This window comes from Amblyomma americanum, chromosome 8 (assembly GCF_052857255.1).
Source record: "Amblyomma americanum isolate KBUSLIRL-KWMA chromosome 8, ASM5285725v1, whole genome shotgun sequence".
Lineage (NCBI taxonomy): Eukaryota > Metazoa > Arthropoda > Arachnida > Ixodida > Ixodidae > Amblyomma > Amblyomma americanum.
Window position 1 is genome coordinate 123768186 of NC_135504.1, and position 18682 is coordinate 123786867.

Here is an 18682-nt window from a genome sequence, read left to right on the forward strand (position 1 = left end):
AACATAAACAGAACATGCGCAGATATGAAAAATCACCTCTAAAGGGAATAGCGATTCTCTTGGTAACTCATTACTTCCAGTCAAGATGCAATGTATGCTCTGTAAACATAAACAACTGCTTCAGAGGTGAAGCTAGTATATCATATTTAGCAATAACCCAACATTAGAAAAATAACGTTTTGGCGAATTAAGAGTGGCCGAAAAAAGGGAGCCCTTAAATAGAACAAATTTTTTTCTTGTAAAGAGATTCATGCCTGTCGACATACAACTTCTTATCATTTTTATTTCTAAGAATATTTTTTAGGGGCAAAAGAAGTATATCGTAATCTCACTATACCAAACAGGAGGGAGTAGAATTTTTTTTCTGCCGGCTGGGCGGGGCTTTTTGTGCACGATGAAACCGCGTTAAAGGCAAAGCAGAGCCCTATAGTGGACGGAAATCCTGATGAAACGCAGAACATGTTTGTTTTCCAGGAAGCACTTATCTACTGTAGAATTAAGACCACACCATAAAATTATAAAAAGGAGCATCATCTTTATGCAATTCTGGAGAGCCTAAATTATCAACTGAGAGATGGAAATGGTTTTATTTGTTATGCAACCAATGACAGCAAATATGACGCCCGACTTAGTCCTAAAGATTCAGCCATACGCTCATTCCCTTTTTCTTCATACATAATTTGCAAACAGCATTCCCTTGAATAAACCTCGAAAGTTCAGTCCCTGTTCTCTGCTCCATTCATGCATAAGTCATGTCAGGTGTGTCTGCTTTCCAGGTGAAGGCCCTCCAGGAGTTCTCTTGCCGCCTGAAAATTAGGTGGTGAAGGGTTAATAACTTATCGCGAACTATTCAAGTGTGATTGCCATATGTTACATTCCGTGTTCTCAGTCTTCCAAGGTCACGAAAAGTGGTAAAGACAATCAGGATTAGAATCACAAAGCTCTCGTTCACAAATGTAACTAATTAAATTAAAACATGATAATCGGGTTATGGCGCTGAATCTGAGGTATTGGAGGGGGTTAAATAGGGTAACCAACCGCAGGGGTGAAACATGGAAGTCATAGGTGGGCATTACGCACTTCAAGGTGTCCTCGGATCAGGATTTACGTTTTGAGCAAAGCTGTTTGGTAAACGCCGATGGCCTTTTTAAACATTTAAAAGCATGTCTTCATTTCAATAAAAATGCAAAACCACTGGCAATATCTAGCACTTTGAACCTGTGGAATTTTATATGTTAAAACAAAATCTTTTTTCTTTCACCCAATGCAGTGAAGCAAGGAGTTCAACTGTAATTTCGATTAAGAGGCACTCATCAACTCAAATTTCATGTTTTAAAGAAGAATACCTTCCGAGCGCTTCGTGCCTGCTCCGCCCCTTCACATATTTATTGCCAAGGTAATTTAGCACGCATAGCCATGTTCAGAGAATATTGTACATATGACGGCGCATCTGGGAAGGATTATTGTTGTTATGAGTGCGACCTTGAAAAAGCTCGAAAGTCGAAAAAGGAAGAAGTAAACAGCAAGAAGATAGCACTGAAAGATTACGTACGCTTGTTGGGACAGGCTTTCGGAAATGCACATCTCAGACATTCGCACGAAATGTTGCGTGCATGTGTTTGCACTGTTGCAAACAAAATGTATTTTTTATCTGGCTCCTATTTACTTGATTTATCTGCTCGAAATCCTTTGTTATTTCGGCAGGCGGACAGTACATTACGCTGTGGACAGTACATCTCTCAACCGAACACAAAAATTGCATCTATTCTTATGGAATTCTCACTTCGCTTGCCCGTTGAATGCGAATCTGGTGTTCTCGATCCACCTGAAAAGGAGGAAAAGAATGTCTATAAGGAAGATAAACATTGCAGTGATTGAAAAATATGAAAAAAAATGTCTAAGAGAGAAACTGATCGGTGTGAGCGATAATCGTCGAAAGGGAACATGACCCTGGCCCTCAAAGGGGCACTTGGTGAAATTGGAGGGCAAAGGATGGTTACATCTTAGATACCAGGCATGTTGGCACAATTAGTGTTTGCAGCTTAAAGTGCAGTTTATGAAGCAAAAATCTAGAAGAATGATGCGTGGAGAAGGACTGTGATTACTCTACCAATCATTCTACTTAGCGGTGTTCTTTCAAGAAGCTTAACATGAGTTAAGTCCTGGCCTTTGGAAGGAGTGTGCATGCTACACATACGCATGTATCCCATTTCCGCTTAAACTATAGCTTCGGCTTTATGCCCGACAGTTGTTTGCTTATGTTGTACAATCTCGTGTTGAAACAAGTGGAAATATATTTACTTCCCCACTGATACCCTTCCACTGGGTAATAATTTCGGAAAGTGTGAACTCTAGGCTAGGAGACGCGATTGTTCAAATATCAGCTTAGCCAAGGAAAGAAATATAACAAAAACACACCATTCCAACATTCATAGACAGCGTCTATTAAAATTCAGATTCCTTTGAACAGTACACTTATTATATCTGGCGTATATTTCCCGAATGTTTTGCTTTAGAGCAATAGTACCAGCTCCATCCAAACTAATAATAATAATAATAATAATAATAATAATAATAATAATAATAATAATAATAATAATAATAATAATAATAATAATAATAATAATAATAATAATAATAATAATAATAATGATAATAATATTAATAATAATAATAATAATAATAATAATAATAATAATAATAATAATAATAATAATAATAATAATAATAATAATAATAATAATAATCAACCAATCTTTATTTTTTGTTGCCCAGGAACAACCCAAAGGTCTTGGTGCTGGTACACCATTCACACGCACAAAACGTAAATTTGTCTTCCACAAAGGAAGAGACTCACGGGAGGTAATGCAGCAGTCAAGGCGATAGAAAAAAAGACATAAACTAGGCGTGACATCAAGCATGAAGCAAAAAAGTGAAAACAAGAAAACAGCGAGAACAGCGGTAAATGAAAACAGCTAGAACAGGCAACAGACATATAAACAACTAACGAAACAATAAACAAAGAGAATGAACACAAGAACGACCGATAACAGCCAAGTACAGCATATAGCAAAATACAAACAAGAATAAAGCCAATACTAACATGAACGAATAAGAAACCTCTGAAATACAAGCTAGAAATACAATCATACACAACAAGAAATGTAATTAGCGAACGCGTTACAGACAATCAGGCGTGAGTACACAGTATTAAAGAAATAACATTAATGAAAGCGAGTAGACATGATGAACAATTAAGGAGAAAAAAAACAATATAATACCAGTGCAAATGCACAAGTGTAGTAAAGTCAAAATGCATGAAAGGGGAAGTTATGTATGAGAAAAAGAGTGCTCAAAGTGGAACGTCACGGACATCCAATATAAAAGAAGGGAGAGAATTTTCGAATATATCAAGGTGAGGACAAAGAGAATTGAACAACTTTTGCATTCTGTCCAGAGGGGAGAGGTAGTGCAGGAGCGCAGAAACATGGAATGGTCTGAATTCCCTTATGCTCTTTCGCGGTACACGCAAAAGGATACGCGCTAGGAGCTGAGGGCATAGAATGTGACCATGAAGAAGTTTATACAAGAAAATTATATCTGCCCTCACGCGACGGCAGCTAAGAGAAGGAAGCTGCAATGAGTTACTCCTTCTGGAACGAGAGCTGGAAGTTTTCCAAGAAAACCGATGTTGAAATATGCGTAAAAACTTTTGCTGAACTCTGTCGATTTTTTCACAGTTCGACTGGCAAGTGCCGTTCCAAACAACAGACGCATATTCCAAAAGCGGCAAGCATATGGAGAGGTAGAGCTTTAAGAAAGGAAGTGGGGCTCGAAACTCTCTCGAAAGCCTGCAGATGAAGCCGAGTGTACGCATAGCCCGTAGAGCAATGCGTTTTGTATGAGAGGAGAAGCTGAGGCTGCGGTCGAAAAGTACGCCGAGGTCATTAATTTCATCAACCGTGGGCAGCAGCCTACCATTCACAGAATAAGAGTAGAGAAGACTGTGCGTTTTACGCGTAAATGAGACAACCTTGGTTTTAGATGAATTGAGAGTGAGCCCATTCTTCAAGCACCAATCAGAGAAGGCGGATATGTCCAATTGCAATGACAAGCAATGATAATAATATTAATAATAATAATAATAATAATAATAATAATAATAATAATAATAATAATAATAATAATAATCAATCTTTACTTTTTGGTGCCAAGGAACAACCCAAAGGTCTTGGTGCTGGTAGACCATTCACGCGCACAAAATGTAATATTCACCACAAAGGAAGACACTCAGGGGAGGTAATGCAGCAGTCAAGGCGATAGAAAAAAAGAAGATACATAAACTAGGCGTGACAGCAAGCATGAAGCAAAAAATCGAAAACAAGAAAACAGCGAGATCAGCGGTAAATGAAAACAGCTAGAACAGGCAACAGACATATAAACAACTAATGAAACGATAAACAAAGAGAATGAACACAAGAACGACCGATAACAGCCAAGTAGAAACAACATATAGCAAAATACAAACAAGAATAAAGCCAATACTAATATGAACGAATAAGAAACCTCTGAAATACAAGTTAGAACTAAAATCATACACAATAAGAAATGTATTTAGTGAACGCGTTACAGACAATCAGGCGAGGGTACACAGTATTAAAGAAAGAATATTAATGAAAACAAGTAGACGTGATGAACAATTAAGGAAAAAAAAGAATATAATACCGGTGAAAATGCACAAGTGTAGTAAAGACAAAATGCATGAAAGGGGAAGTTATGTATGAGAAAAAGAGTGCTCAAAGTGGAACGTCACGGACATCCAATAAAAAGGAAGGGAGAGAATTTTCGAATATATCAAGGTGAGGACAAAGAGAATTAAACAACTTTTGCATTCTGTCCAGAGGGGAGAAGGAGAGCAGGAGCGCAGAAACTTGGAATGGTCTGAATTCCCTTATGCTCTTTTGCGGTACACGCAAAAGGAGCTGAGGGCATAGAATGTGACCATGAAGAAGTTTATACAAGAAAATTATATCTGCCCTCACACGACGGCAGCTAAGAGAAGGAAGCTGCAGTGAGTTACTCTGTCTGGGACGAGAGCTGGAAGTTTGGGAAGAAAACCAATGTTGAAATATGCGTAAAAACTTTAGCTGAACTCTGTCGATTTTTTCACAGTTCGACTGGCAAGTGCCGTTCCAAACAACAGACGCATATTCCAAAAGCGGCAAGCATATGGAGAGGTAGAGCTTTAAGAAAGGAAGTGGGGATCGAAACTCTCTCGGAAGCCTGCAGATGAAGCCGAGTGTACGCATAGCCCGTAGAACAATGCGTTTTGTGTGAGAGGAGAAGCTGAGGCTACGGTCGAAAAGTACGCCGAGGTCATTAATTTCATCAACCCTGGGCAGCGGCCTACCATTCACAGAATAAGAGTAGAGAAGACTGTGCGTGTTACGCGTAAATGAGACATAATAATAATAATAAATATTTTATTGCACATAACGTGTACAGGGCAATGAAACGGGCCTGTCACAGCCTCTAGTGGCTTGAGGGACTTAGCCCGGCAAAGTCGGCAGACGGACGTGCAATATAAACATGAAATATGAACATATTATCCACACAATACTAGCACGAAATGAATAGTGACCAAGGTGCAAAAGGTTAGGAAAAGTAACATGAACAAGTAATGAAAATAAACTGCAAGGAACCTAAGTTAAGACAACATTAGTTTAACAATTCGTGACTGATCATGAACATTTTTCAGATATATAGGAACCGTGTTACAATGAGTGAACCATGATTTTAGCACTTATTTGATGTTGCGGAAAATACTTCCTCTGGCAAGTCATTAAAAATTTGGGGAACATAAACACAGCGCCTGGCTTCCCCATACGTTGTTGAGGAGCGCGGCACCTTAAAACGAATGGAACTACGCAGGCGTCGGGAAGCTGTATTTCGTGTTTTGAAATTGCTGTCCCAGAAATGTCGTACCACTGCAGTCTGTAGAAAGAGTGTTCGAAAGCATGGAAGACCAAGGGCTGTGAAAATATTATCAGACATAGAGAAGGGAGTGTTATAGGCTGTGTTTCTTAGTATGTTTCTTAATAAAGTATCAACTCTGTTTTGCCATCTGGCGGAGCAAAAACCAAAAACAGTAATCCCATATCGGAGAATGCTGTACACCAGAGCATGCGCAATATTTTTTTTTATGTGAAAAGGAACAATGGATTTTATATGAAAAAACAACCAGGCCGCGCTCCGAAGCTTATCACAGACTTGTGATAGCTGGCTGTGCCAATACATATCACTGTCGAAGAAGACTCCCAAGTATTTTACCGAATTCACATAGGTGACCGGCACGCACCGACAAGGAAAACAGCCGTGAACATGTAGAAAAACTCGCCCCTCTATAGCTGTTAGTTTTAACGGGGATCTGAAGCAAACGAGTTTTGTTTTAATCTGGTTAACCTCCAAGCAGTTATTAGTGAACCAAGTCATTGATTTTGTATATTATTCTGGAGATTAATAATGGCCATGTTGTAAGAAAAGTGCTTGGAAAGCAAAACAGTGTCGTCGGCGTATTGAAATATTAGACCTTTGGAAATAACCTGAGATAAGTCATTTACGAACAAATTGAACAGAAGAGGTGATAATATGGAGCCCTGTGGAACCCAGGCCTTCAATGGAAGTTGACTACTTACCTTCGTCATCCCCTCTAAAACAACAACTTTTGAACGACCGGAAAGGTAATTCTTGAGCACATCGTAAAATGGACCTCTGAAGGCTATGGAGTATAGTTTTTCGAATAAAATACCATGATGAACTGTTTCAAAATCTTTACAAATATCTAAAAATAAAGCAACACTAAACATATTTTGATCGAAAGCTGAAAAAAGTTCATCGGAGAACTCTTCCAGAAGAGCTACAGTACCGCGACCGGGAACAAAACCAAACTGTCGAGTCGACAGACTTGAAAACTTTTCAACAAAAGACGACATGGATTTCAAATAAAATTTTTCGATAATATGAGAAAGTATGGCTAGTATTGAAATAGGCTGATAGTTTTTCATGACATCCCTTTTCGCTCCTTTATATAATAATAACAATAATAATAACTGTTTTTTTTGGAAAAGAAATGGCGCAGTGTCTGTTTCACTTAGAGCGCGTACACCTGAACTGCGCCGTAAGGGAAGAGATAAAGGAGAGAGTGAAAGAAGAAAGGAGGAAAGAGGTGCCGTAGGGGAGGGCTCCGGAATAATTGCAAACTACGGTTCGGAATATGAGTGGAGCGGCCAGATAGTATGGCTCTAGAGAGTTCCTGGAAAATGCTGTGCGAACTTCCAGCTTTTGTTTGAGAGAGAGAAAGAAAAACGTGGGCTCTCATTCCAGGGGCCCATTGGGTTTTGCCTCCGCTCTTGACCTGCTCACCAGCGAAAGCTTGTCTTACGAACTTGAGCTGGACAGAGCCGCGTCTTTTTAACGAGCTTCTATTCAAATTACTATTACTTTTTAAAAAAGAAGATAAATGGTGTGCTCACTTCGTTTTCCCGTTGAATGCCCTTCAGGTGCTCTTTGGCCGCCTGAAAAAGGTCAGGAAAGTGGTTACGCTCAGTATGTGACATAAACCAGTGATATTCCGTTTCGCGTCATAGCCCTATGCACCTCCCAAGCGTCAAACACTGCAAAGACTCGCACTTATAGATGAGCTGCTCCTCGATCAAATTCAGGTTTTTTTTTGTCTGTGTAATTTATGACGGCCCTGACGCATCCCGTCTGTTTCGTGGGTACGAAAACTCTCTCAGAGATAGCAAGGCACTCAGACGACCTTTGACTGGAGTGAATCCGGCTCAGATACTTTAATGTGCGGTACTGAAGTAATTCGATTTTTGGGACATGCTCCTCTCACGGGCCTAGAACGGCCTTCTGAAACCGTTTATATTTCTAAAATTCTGGAACGGCGGCTACACGAAAGAAATATGCAAGCTTTCAATGTTCCTAGAGAAAAGAAATCGAGAGTAGAGTTTCACAAGGGTATAAAAGCCAAGTGCAATTCTTCCAATTTGTTACTAATATGAAGGTAAACAGTGCCGCCGGGTTTCGAACTTAAGCAACCTCATGTTTGTGACTCAATTGTGAGGAAATCTGCCTGAGCGTGAATCAGCTGTTCTTGTGCAACACTCGGTAAACTATTCTTCGCTTTCCGGCTGCAGCCGCATCAGGGGAGCTCTGTCCACCTGCAAAAAAAAAAAGAGAAACAGGCCGGGCATCCTTAATTAGGCCAAGTAATGTAAAGATTAGTAACTTGGAGTTTTGGACAGTTTATATGGCTACATTATCGAGACCGCCGCAAGAAGCATGTTTATGAGAATTAAAATTAACTGCTTCTTCCTGTGGGGTTCTTTCTTTTGAACATCAAAGAAGTTCTATAAATAATTCCAATGCCTATTCTTCGGCAGTAAGCAAACATCTGGGCGTGCATTTTCGCAATGCGTGCGTATATTGTCAAAAAGTGTGTGTCCATCTAGTTCAGCATAAGCGGGCTATGTTTAAGTATGACTTCTTTTTATGTACACGATAAAGGATGCATGCTGTTGTATCTTCCACAAGAAGCAGAAATACATTGGGAATATTTCACATATTCAGGCAGAGCGGTCGTTTAAATGTTCTTCTATAGCACACTGCCGAGGCGGTTGCGAAGCACGGGTAGGCAAAGGCGACGATTCGCTCGATGAAACAGTTACAGACGTGTTTCAGAAAACGCATGTTTTGCACATGTATTTACCTAATGCTGCTATTCTGGCTGTGTGCAGTCGACTCGTTTCGTGAGAGTCTGGGTTGAGTGCATTTCCTTTTGCTTTTCTCGTTAAGGTTGAGCTAAACACTTACATCTGATACTTGCAGGGTGTCTTTATTTTATGGCGTAATTTTCCTCCACAACAGTAATGACGGAGCTTTTTCCAAGTCGAAGCTCTCCCTCAATCCTTGCAGTTAGTGTTATTAACAGTCTAGATATAATCACGTTCTCTGCGCTGTGCCAAGAGAACTCCGCCTATATCTCTTGCCAGTATGCCTTACAGCTCACTTGAAGGATAAGCATTCCATGAAAGTCATGCATTCATATCAAATGGAATGTAACGGTATTATCAAGTGTGCTCACACAGCCTCTAACACGTACGATAGTGAGCACTACATTGCGATTTGCGATGCCCGAAATTGATGATTGGCGTCTTCACCAATACGTGCCACGCTGTTAAAGTTCACTTTACATGAATTAGGGCTGAAATATAAGTCGTAGTTCGCTTACTACTGTTTCGGGAAGAGTGCTTCCTTCTTTCGACCACAAAAAAACGACCGCTTGTCAAAACATCGGCCAGCTGACTAAGGCTTTCCTTCTGCTTCTTATTCATCGTGTGTTGTCAATAATCCCATCTTCCCTGCCCTCTAACACAGTAGCAGCGTAGCCTTGGCTCACTTGTCGGTTTTTAAATTATCTTCATGTCGATGGCCACATCGTATTTCTGCACCCCATTTATATAGTCATATGCTGTGCTCACATACAGTCATATTTAATACCTCGGCCATCAGCCCACAACAGCTGCGGAGCAAATGGAAGGCAGTCCGACCTGTGACGCTGCGGAGGGTGTTAACAATCTCTGGCTGCGGACAGGCCGCCATTAGGATCATAACATGGCAACGTTTAATGCTATAACAATATATAGAGTGATGCTAGTCTAGCAGTGCTGTTTGAGAAACCGGTGATTATTAAATGGGATGTCATCGGACTAGTGAGGCTAGGAAGAGTTAAGAGTGTGGTTAGGATCAGGCGTACACAGTGCAAAAAAGTGGGCACGTACTATGCTATCGTGGATTGTTCAGATTTTCAGATTGCAGATCATTTTACTTCTTTTTAGTTGAAAGTTGAACAAGAGGCAAAAGGCATGAACAGATCCGTCATCAACATCATTAGCGGACAGATTCTTTATAAACCAACCTTATATGAGCCTTCATTGATAACGAGAAATTATTTGACTAGTAGAAACATCAGCAGTCATGCAGGCATTGCGGAATCAGGGTATAGAAGAGTGTTATGTGAAAATACTGGAAGATATATATAGGAACTGTACAGCTACCATAGTCCTCCATAAATTCAGCAATAAAATTAGAATAAAGAAAGCTGTCAGGCAAGCAGACAGGGTCACGCAAATTCTATTCATCGCCTGTTTACAGGAGGTATTCCGAGGCCGGGATTGGGGATAGTTGGGGATAAGAGCTAATAAAGAATACGTAGGTAATCTGCGATTAGGTGATGACATTGCCTAGCTGAGTCACTCAGGAGGTGAAATTCAAAGCATGCTAAAACATTTGGACAGGCACAGCAGAACGGGGGGTCTAAAAATTAGCACGCAGATACCCAAAGTAATGTACAAGGGTCTCGCAAGGGAGCAGCAGTTCACGACTGGTAGCGAGGTGCTAGAAGAGGTGCTAGGGCAGGTAGTGAGTGCTAATCCGGATCATGAGAGGGAATTGCTAGAAAAGTAAGAATGGAGTGCAATGCATATGACAGGTTCTCTCAGATCACGTATGACAGTTTAGCAATATCCCTCATGAGAAAAGTCTACAACAGCTGTATCTTACCGGTACTCACCAACGGGGCAAAAACGTGGAGGCTAACGAAAAGGGTTCAGCTTAAGTTAAGGAAAACGCAGTTTTGTATGTAAAGAAAAATGATAGGCTTAATGTTAAGAGACCGGAAGCGGGCAGAGTGGGTGAGGGAACAAAAACGGATTAATGACATCCTCGTCGAAATCAAGAGGAAGAAAAGTGCTTGGGAAGGGCATAAAATGCGAAGGCAAGGTAATTGTTGACTCTTAAGGGTAATTGAGTGGATTCGAAGAGACTGCAAGCGTAGCAGGGGGTTCCCCGCCGCGGTGGCTCAAAGGTTAGGGCGCTCGGCTACTGGTCCAGATCACCCGGGTCTGAACCAGACCGCTGCGGCTGCGTTTCGATGGAGGTGAAACGCAAAGGCACCCGTATGCTGTGCGATGTTACAGCACGTTAAAGATCTCCAGACGGTCGACATTATTCCGGAGCCCTCCACTAAGGCACCTCTTTCTTCCTCCCTTCTCTTAGTCGCTCCTGTATTCCTTCCCTTACGGCGCGGTTCAAGCGTCCGCCGAATTTTTCATTTTAGCAGGTTGTGGCAGAAAGTTAGGTGGGCGGTTGAGATTAAGAAGTTTGCGGAGATACGGTGGCCGCAGCTTTCAAAGGACAGGGTTAATTGGAGAGATACGGGAGAGGCTTCTGCCCTGCATAGGGAGGAGTCAGACTGAAGGTGATGATGATGCAATATCTCAAACAGGCATCTTACCCTTTTCACGCTACCTTGAAACAATTTTAAGGACAACTTTTGAAAGCAACCGCGTACTTATTTTATTCTTGCTTCCTTATTTGTGAACCCTTCTGGCAATATGGCGCCACGCATATAAGCCCAACACGGCAAAGTCCGCCTGGATGAAGCCGAGAGAGAACACCAGTCAGCTGCACTAAGTCGGTGCATCACCAGTGAGCATGTCCAAATGAATTCTTGTACAAATGAACAGGAGTAGGTCTAAGGAGATGCGCAAAAAAGCCAGGGCTTGCCTTACTGTGCGAGCTCATAGTTCGAGTGAAACCGCCTCAGGCGGTTTCACTCGAACTCCAGGTGAGCCTATCTTAAAGTGCGCTACCTATCCCTCTAGCGGAGGTTATCCATTGTATTGCCCCCTGGTTTAAGCATTTCCCATAAGTAATCTGATAAAATACTGCCTATTTTTGCGATCCATTAAGAACATACTGGTTGTGCTATGTTATTGCCAGATAGGTGACCGCGATATGTCAGGACCTTCCATATAAATGTAGATGGGAGTCCACTTTTTATTTAGCGCCATAAGCAAACGTTGCGAGCTAGGCTTGTTGTCAATGAACGGGCTATCTTTTGGGGAGGGGTGGGGAGGAAAGAGCACTGGGCGTGTTTGAATTCACGGCGTGCGTAAGGTAAGCTGGGGGTGGACTTTCCCATGAGGTGTGCGGTGGGGTGGTAATACGGATGCCGTACGCTCAACACTGTCAAACTCCTTCCTAACAGGAAGGCGAGTGGTCTCTTATTTATGTCACCAGTGCGGCTTCCGCTCTCCATCTTTGCATCATTCTAGTGTACTAAATGCTCTGCTGAAGATGTGCCTACGTTACCTTTGGTTGCATTGGGCTTATTTCCTTCCATCAAGAAGAACACTTCGTCCGAGCTCAGACGGTTCAAGAGGAAACTTCTTTTACTTCACAGGCATGCAGAAATCGTTCCAAAATTTTTTCTTTCTTCTCGTTCTTGCAGAGAACAGGATTTCAAGATTCGCATTATTTCCCCCCTCTAACAATATTTTAAAAAGTGTAAAAATTATACTAATTATTCAAAGTAGGCAGTATAATTTCATGCCCTTAAGGGCGCATTTTTTGTGTCTACTACTCGTACCCTTGCTGCCACAAATGCGCGCAAAGTACGGCACCCACACCAACACTGTGGCTAGTGATAGTAACCGAGGCACCCCCTAGTAACTGTCTTCAGCGCTTTGCCGAGAGCGCAGCAGTCTCGCAGGTCTTGAATGTGTTAGTATTGCAGGGATACTTTACAAATAAATGCATGGACTTATCGCCCACCACAGCAACCGAGACAAACAATAATTTTTTTTTTGAATTCCTATGCAGTTTTTCGAATGTCACTCGATTTACTTGTCTCACTATTCGACAAGTAGTACATGCGGTTAATTTCTTTTCAATTCGTTTTTGAAAACAGAACACCATATAAATATTTGAATAAGTTTCGAAAGAAATGTAGTTCTTTTAAACTCTTCTAAGCATCCCCCCCCCCTTCCCCTTGAAAGGACGCTTGTTGCATGTAAGCACAACCACCGGGAGCCACAGCTAAAGGTAACTTAGCTTTTAAAGGAAACAGTGTGGTCTAACCTAGTGAAAAGAGCTAATGGCTGTTGAAAGTAGCGTGGCTTAGTCTGGAGTGCATTTTCGTTCTCCGATGTTAATTTTAAGGAAAGAGTAATGAGCGCATTTTTAAATAACGGCCTCGAGAATATCAATTCGGAAGTTGTAAACAGTCGTCTAAACAGCTAGCTGAAACGTTCGAACCAAGGTACCGTTTACGCAGCTTTATTTATGGGCCCTAAAAAACGGCCACCACGTGATAGCTGCTGGCGCAAATCTCTCACCCAGTGCATGCGCAGAGCCCAATCGGAAAGGGCACTCCAGAGAAAAGTGGATAAAAGCGGCTGGTAAAAAAGAAAAAGTAATTTTATGTAAATGCGGCCCTCTTGCAAACAATTCAGCCAGCTATTTTTCAAGGCAATGCACAATTCCTGAATTCTTTTATTATTACTAATTATTAAAACAGCGCGAATAAGAAAAGGACGCAAAATTCACGTGTGCGTCGGCGCTGCCTTGTACTGAGGTTTAATGTTCACATATCCACTTATATACGCAGATAATTGAGTATCTGTGCCATTCAATTCAGTCGTAAGACCACGCCTGTGTGCACGTCTCTTCTTGCGTCTTTGTATTTTTCGCGCTTGTTCAAGAGTGATGACCCACCAACTCGTCCAGTCTTCTACATCGGCATTCTGAATTGGAACTCTGTTCCTGAATACAACATTTCATAAGTTCGGTAATAAGACTTTAGTGAATATTTAGTTTTGAAGACAGAAAAATTCTGGAGGCAAGACCATGCGACTGAACAGCAGGCGTTTGGTATCACTTGGCCAGGACACTCCTGCGTTTTTGAAAGCTTGGCTACCTATAGCAGAGACACCTGGTATAAATGAAGCTTCTCCTGCCGTTCAAAGAAACATATTTTCGACCACGCGCCGTGACCTTCTCTGCTCTGCTGCATCCGTGCGCATTTCATTCACAGTTTTCATTCGGCGCCACGTGATTCAACAGTCTCCTTTTAAAGACTATTCTCGAATGCAAACTTAACTGCTTGCAAAACGCCAAAGGTGGTGGTGGTGGTAGTGGTTTTATTAAAAATAATAGTAAAAAGGAAGGAAAAGATTTTTGCTAGCCCCGGCATCTGCCATCGATACTGAAGCACCTGAGCTGGGGCAGCGGAAATAAAGGACAGCAGGCAGAATGGAGAAATGAAATGAAAGAGGTGAGGGGACAGGAATAGAGGACAGGGGGAGAAGTAATATGTACAAACTATTTACACAATAAGAAATGTGTCCAGGTTGTGCGCGTGATTAGTTCATTTTAGAGGAATTAAATCACACACGCGCACAGCACTGTGTAGGTTACAACTGGAGTGGGGCGTCCAGTTATTAATCGTTCAAGGTAGAACTCGCGGAGCGTTCGGTCACTGCGTGTAACTACCTGACGGAGAACAGACGGGACGTCAAGCCCGTGTGTTCGAGGAATGCACAGAGGCTCACCAAAGTTCGCTCACGAGTGCGCGCACTGCCCTGTGGCCACAATAGCGTCTTGATGGAGTCTGGTAGTATGCCCTGCGCCCTATAGGCCGCGAGCATATCGCGACGAGCATCGGCGAACGCGGAGCAGCGAAGGAGCAGATGTTCTAGTGTTTCCACTGCACCGCATCCGTCACACACATCACTCGTCGCGATTCCGTGACGCGCCCGTCGTTCCCCGGGCCACACGCAGCCAATGCGCGCGCGGAGGATCATTGCACGTTGTGACCGTGTAAGTGCGCGACAGCCGGTGACACTGTCGATGCGCTCACCTCCCGCGATGCGTGGGTCGGGGTGCTGCTTTCGGAGGTGGTCGTGGATGGCCGCACGCACGTCCTCCAGCGCAAGGGGCAGATCGCTGGCAGGTAGTTGCTGTGCAGCGGTCGCGAGGTCGTCAGCTTCTTCGTTGCCGGCGATGCCGCAGTGACCGGGCACCCACTGTGCACGCACGGCACAACCTCTCTGCGCGAGGCGCTCGATGCGCGAGCGAATTTCCCGCACTAGTGGGGTACCGCGGCCATTTGATTGCAGGCGGCTGAGGGCGGCGCGGGAGTCGCACAGCAGAGAACTCCTGGGCGGCGGAGGGCCGAGGGTGAGCAGCAGGTCCAGCCCGAGCCGGATCCCCATCAACTCCGCCGTGGTGGAGGAGCCCAGGAAGGCTGCGTGTTGCTGGCTGTGCAGTCGCAGGGCGGGGATGGTGGCCGCCGCAGCAAGGGAGCAGCTGTCGCGGGCCACTGAGACGTCGGTGTACACGAGGAGATGGTCCTGGAGCTCCTTGTGTATGACGGCTCTGGCCAGCTGCTGCACAGCGCAGAGGGGTGTGCTCCGCTTTCCCGCGATGCCGACGATCTCTCGCTGTACCTCCGAGGCAGCAGGCCAGGGCGCGCAGGAGCCGTAGGGGGGTGGGCCTTGGGTCAATTGCTCATACTCAAGCAGCGCCGCGCCCATTCGTGAGCGCGGGTGCGAGCGCATACGCTACAGAAGCGAGCCGCCGTCCGGTGCTCGGTGAAGCCGGTCGATGTGATTCAGTGCCCTGCGCGCTGCTTGGAGCTCAAGGAGCCACGCTCCTGCCTCGGCCAGCGTTGCGGCGCACTGCGAGTTTTTGGGCAGGCCTAGGCACACGCGCAGGGACTTGCGGTGCTGAAGCTCGTGCTTCTTCCAGCACGGCTTGCGCACCGTGACGAGCGGCAGCGCATAGAGCACCGCCCCCAAAGCTGCGGCATTGTATAGACGCAGCGCGGCTTGCTGGGAGATGCCCTGGCCTCGAGCGGTGAGCTTGTCCACGGCGGCGGTGATCTTCTTCATCTGCAGACAGGCCTTAGTCGCCGCGGGGCGGAAGGAAAGGCGCCAGTCGATGTCCAGGCCAAGATACCGCACCGATTTACGCCAAGGAATCGGAGTCCCGTCCAGTGACAGTGGCGCACGGTGCGCGCGCGAGCGTGAAACGCAGGCCATGGCCACCGATTTGTCCGCACTCAGCGACAGACCAAGGCCGCGCAAGCTGGCATCGATTGCGGTCAGGGCTCCCTGAAGGCACCCCCGCACGCGGAACGCCTCGCCCGGTGGTCCCCGGCACCACAGAGCTATGTCGTCTGCATATATGGACATGTGCACATGGTGACGCCCGCCCGTGGGGAGGGAGGCCGGCACCACCGACATGGCCACATTAAACAGAAATGGTGATAGGACAGAGCCCTGCGGCACGCCCATGTCGACCGGGCGAGGCTTGGAGAGCTTACCCCCTACCCGTACGCGCATGGTGCGCCCGCTCAGGAAGCCATGAACGTATCGCAAAAGGCGCCCACTCACACCGGCCCCCTCAAGCACCGCCAGAATTGGTGCGCGGTGAACGTTGTCAAAAGCGCCCGAGACGTCCAGTAGCAGCAGCAGCGCAACCTGGCCTGCTGCCCTGGCATGCTCCAGCGCTGTAACAACGTCCGATATAGAATCAGCCGTGCACCGCATCCCACGGAAACCCGTCTGCCGCTCGTCAAACAAATCAGCCTCCGCAGCCCGCTCGTTCAGACGCTGCAACGCCATATGCTCCATGAGCTTACCTGCCGCCGATGTTAATGCCACTGGCCGGTATCCGCTCAGCTCCGTAGGTGGGCGCCCTGCCTTTCGGATGGGACAAGCGACCGCGGTTCGCCAATCCTCCGGTAGCTCCCCGCGTTCCCACACCAGGTTGATCTGCTGCAGGAGGATCTGTCGTTGCTGCGCATCCAGGTTTCGCAGCATTTGGTATGTCACCCCGTCCGGTCCGGGCGCCGAGCGGCGGCGGCAGCGCTGCAGCGCATTGTTCAATTCCGCCGCGGTGAACGGCGCATCACATGGACCTTCCGAGGCGACGGGCGAGGGACTGGCGTCACTTCTGGGGCTCTCAGGAGCAGCTATGTTAGCGGCGTTTGCGGGGCTGGGCGGCGCGAACCGATCGGCAAACCGCTCTGCCAATTCTACAAAGCTGAGGCCGCTGGATATTGCGAGGGCGGCCAGCGGTTGACGGTTTGCCTGTGGTTCGGTGATGCGCCGCAGGGTGTCAAACAGCCTCCGTGAGCTGACATCTTCCTCCATCCTTTGGCATAGTGAAGCCCACTGCCGGCGGTATAGCTTGTTGGCGTGGCGGCGCGCTGCCGCGTCCAAGCGGTTGTAGACAGTCCAGTCGGCGGCTCTGTCAGTACGTCGCGCCCGTCGCTCTGCGCGATCTCTCTTCTCGCGCAGATTGAGCAGCTTCATATCAGGTGTGGGCTGCCCTGCCCTTACCTCTGCTCGTTGGGTGGCTGCGAGAGCGCTTCGGACTAGACTTGAAAAGAAATCTGCGCCAGTGGCCGCCGCCTCGTCGACCGCCCGCCTGAACGCACTCCAGTTGGTAATGGGGTAGGCACGTTTGGGTCGCGCCTCCATCGCAGTGGGTTCAATTAGGATGGAGTAATGATCCGAGCCCCAGAGAGATGGTGATCGGCGCCATGGCGCCTCGATGCCTCTGGATGCGAAGGCAACGTCGATGCAGGAGCCGGTTGTTCCGCGTCGTCGAAAGGTGGGCTCGCCGGTGTTCAAGGGGGTGAGTCCCAGCTGCGTTGCTGCGTCGTGCAGGTCGTCTCCACGCGCGGAGTGGCGCGCACTGCCCCAAGCACTATGGTGGGCGTTAAAATTACCACAGATGATTTGGCGCGGGGCACAGCACGAAGACACAGCACGAAAACACAGCGCGTTCCACGCGACAGCTGGACGCACATAAACACTGGCCACCGACGCGTCAACACCACCGACGCGCACTGTCACCACCACGCACTCCTGGGCGTCAGATGTCGCCGCCGCCGAGACGACGAGGGTGTGCTGGACGTCCTGCCGCACGTATATCGCGCACCTTGATCTCCCGGGGCGATGAGATGTGACACAACAGGGCACTGCAGCACAGGTGGGTTCCTCGCACGTGGTGGCTGAGTGGTAGCCAATGTAACCAGGTAGCCGCATCTGGGGCTCCCCGTCATGTGAACGTACGTACGTCTCCTGCAGCGCGATAACTTCCGGCGAATCCTGTGCGATGCGAACTCGCATTTCGGCGTACCGCGCCGCAAGTGAGCGCACGTTCCACTGCAGGATGGATGGTATGCGAGAGGGAGTCCGGCGGCTAGCCATCATGCTGGCTTATCTGTGCGGGAGCACCCGCTGCTTCTAAGCAAGCCCGGTGTCCATCGGTGCCCTCCGGGAAAAGTGCGCTGAGGGCGCGCAACGCCAGCTTTAGGCGCGCGATCTCCGCGTCCCGTGCATCAGGGGGCTGGCCGTGAGAAGCGGCCGCATGCTCGGGCCGCGCTGTACGGGACGCCGGGCAACCGGATCGCTGCTGCCGCTGCCGGCGCTGCCGTTGCTTCTGTGTCTGCTGCTGCTGCTGCTGGGGTGTTCCCCTGACGACCTGCGCATAAGAAGAGCGCGCGGCGTCTGCTGATGTTGCTGGGCTGGGGCCGCTGTCTCAACCTGGACGACGGCTCGGACAACCCGCCTGGACATCGGGGCCATAGATGTGGCAATTAAAGTGGCCACGTGACGCTCTCGCTGCCAGTGCGGGCACGCTGGGTCAATGGCCGCGTGCCGCCCCCCGCAGTTAATGCAGCGGGGCTTGCTCGCGCAGGTTGCAGGCTCGTGCGGCCCGCCGCAACGCGTGCATCGGGCAGGAGCACGACACACCT

At 46.8% G+C, this 18682-nt stretch overlaps 1 long non-coding RNA gene across 1 annotated transcript; it reads right to left on the minus strand.

Moving 5' to 3' along the window:
- Positions 1-638: 638 nt before the first annotated feature.
- LOC144100665 (uncharacterized) lies at positions 639-12297 on the minus strand. Its single transcript, XR_013307784.1, has 4 exons — positions 12223-12297; positions 7533-7574; positions 1784-1825; positions 639-806 (listed from the first exon to the last, which is right to left on the minus strand). It is a non-coding gene; the product is annotated as an uncharacterized LOC144100665 (long non-coding RNA).
- Positions 12298-18682: the final 6385 nt, after the last annotated feature.